The sequence below is a fragment of the Colletes latitarsis genome, unplaced genomic scaffold (genome assembly GCF_051014445.1).
Source record: "Colletes latitarsis isolate SP2378_abdomen unplaced genomic scaffold, iyColLati1 scaffold0080, whole genome shotgun sequence".
Classification (NCBI taxonomy): Eukaryota; Metazoa; Arthropoda; class Insecta; order Hymenoptera; family Colletidae; genus Colletes; species Colletes latitarsis.
The window spans coordinates 10,001-12,870 of record NW_027488430.1 but is presented as its reverse complement, the minus strand read 5'-3'; positions in this window follow the sequence as shown (position 1 = coordinate 12,870).

The window sequence follows — 2,870 nt, the reverse complement described above, 5'->3', positions numbered from 1 at the left end:
TCCCCGGATTTTTTCCTGCAAGATAGCGTGTCTATTTTTTGTCCTACGACGATTTTTGACGCCGGAGCGGTGTTTCGGAGCAGAGCGGACTTAGAAACTTTCGCGCGTCGACCGCCGGACCGATCGCTCCAGGCTGTTTTTCGTCAATAACTCGAAAACGAGCACGGTAACGCTCGTTTTCGCCCGTACGATACTTGTACCGTTTACCGTTGGCTACCTGGTAGATGGTTTTTTTTTTTTTTATCTCGAATTTTGAGAGCTTTTTTAACTTTTTTCTCAAAAACGAGCACGTGAACGCCAATTTTGGTCTATACGATTCTTATGCAGTTTTATATTCTCTACACGGTCCACTGATCGTTTTATTTTTTTGTCGAATTTTGAGAATTTTTTTTTTTTTTTCTCGAAAACGAGCTCGACGACCTGCACTTTTGACGACGCCATCGTGTTCCCCGGATTTTTTCCTGCAAGATAGGGTGGCGATTTTTTGTCCTACGACGATTTTTGACGCCGGAGCGATGATTCGGAGCAGAGCGGACTTAGAAACTTTCGCGCGTCGACCGCCGGACCGATCGCTCCAGGCTGTTTTTCGTCAATAACTCGAAAACGAGCACGGTAACGCTCGTTTTCGCCCGTACGATACTTGTACCGTTTACCGTTGGCTACCTGGTAGACGGTTTTTTTTTTTTTTATCTCGAAGTTTGAGAGCTTTTTTAATTTTTTCCACAAAAACGAGCACGTGAACGCCAATTTTCGTCTATACGATTCTTATGCAGTTTTATATTCTCTACACGGTCCACTGATCGTTTTATTTTTTTGTCGAATTTTGAGAATTTTTTTTTTTTTTTCTCGAAAACGAGCTCGACGACCTGCACTTTTGACGACGCCATCGTGTTCCCCGGATTTTTTCCTGCAAGATAGCGTGTCTATTTTTTGTCCTACGACGATTTTTGACGCCGGAGCGGTGTTTCGGAGCAGAGCGGACTTAGAAACTTTCGCGCGTCGACCGCCGGACCGATCGCTCCAGGCTGTTTTTCGTCAATAACTCGAAAACGAGCACGGTAACGCTCGTTTTCGCCCGTACGATACTTGTACCGTTTACCGTTGGCTACCTGGTAGATGGTTTTTTTTTTTTTTATCTCGAATTTTGAGAGCTTTTTTAACTTTTTTCTCAAAAACGAGCACGTGAACGCCAATTTTGGTCTATACGATTCTTATGCAGTTTTAGATTCTCTACACGGTCCACTGATCGTTTTATTTTTTTGTCGAGTTTTGAGAATTTTTTTTTTTTTTTCTCGAAAACTAGCTCGACGACCTGCACTTTTGACGACGCCATCGTGTTCCCCGGATTTTTTCCTGCAAGATAGGGTGGCGATTTTTTGTCCTACGACGATTTTTGACGCCGGAGCGGTGTTTCGGAGCAGAGCGGACTTAGAAACTTTCGCGCGTCGACCGCCGGACCGATCGCTCCAGGCTGTTTTTCGTCAATAACTCGAAAACGAGCACGGTAACGCTCGTTTTCGCCCGTACGATACTTGTACCGTTTACCGTTGGCTACCTGGTAGACGGTTTTTTTTTTTTTTATCTCGAAGTTTGAGAGCTTTTTTAATTTTTTCCACAAAAACGAGCACGTGAACGCCAATTTTCGTCTATACGATTCTTATGCAGTTTTATATTCTCTACACGGTCCACTGATCGTTTTATTTTTTTGTCGAATTTTGAGAATTTTGTTTTTTTTTTCTCGAAAACGAGCTCGACGACCTGCACTTTTGACGACGCCATCGTGTTCCCCGGATTTTTTCCTGCAAGATAGCGTGTCTATTTTTTGTCCTACGACGATTTTTGACGCCGGAGCGGTGTTTCGGAGCAGAGCGGACTTAGAAACTTTCGCGCGTCGACCGCCGGACCGATCGCTCCAGGCTGTTTTTCGTCAATAACTCGAAAACGAGCACGGTAACGCTCGTTTTCGCCCGTACGATACTTGTACCGTTTACCGTTGGCTACCTGGTAGACGGTTTTTTTTTTTTTTATCTCGAAGTTTGAGAGCTTTTTTAATTTTTTCCACAAAAACGAGCACGTGAACGCCAATTTTCGTCTATACGATTCTTATGCAGTTTTATATTCTCTACACGGTCCACTGATCGTTTTATTTTTTTGTCGAATTTTGAGAATTTTTTTTTTTTTTTCTCGAAAACGAGCTCGACGACCTGCACTTTTGACGACGCCATCGTGTTCCCCGGATTTTTTCCTGCAAGATAGCGTGTCGATTTTTTGTCCTAGCTCAATTATTAAGGAAGTTACGGTTTCTTGATTTTTCGGTATGTTCGAACTGGTCTTTTAGGCGGGCGCTCGGTCGCGCGGTGCTTTCGCATCGACCGACGTACCGATCGGCGGCGACGGTTTTTCGTCTATATCTCGAAAACTAGTACGCTAACACATATTTTGACCTATATGATATTTGTTCAGTGTAATTTTTTCTATCTGGTAGGCTGGTTTTTTTTTTTTTATCTCGAATTTTTTGAACGTTTTTGTTTTTTTCTCGAAAACTAGCGCGACGACCGATATTTTTAACTACGGTTTTGAATTCGTCTAATTTTTGCCTACAAGATAGCGTGTCGAGTTTTTGTCCTGCGACGATTTTGACCATTTTTTCATTTTTTTCTCGAAAACGAGCACGGCAATCTATATTTTTAACGACGGCATCGTGTTCCCCTGCTTTTTTCCTACAAGATAGCGTTTTTTTTTTTTGCCCTAGCTCAATTATTAAGGAAATTACAGGTGTTGGTTTTCGCTCTAAGTTATAACAGGCCGTTCGGGCGGGCGGTTGGGTCGCGCGGTTCCCCCCATAAGCGGCCGTGCGTAAGCCCGTGCGT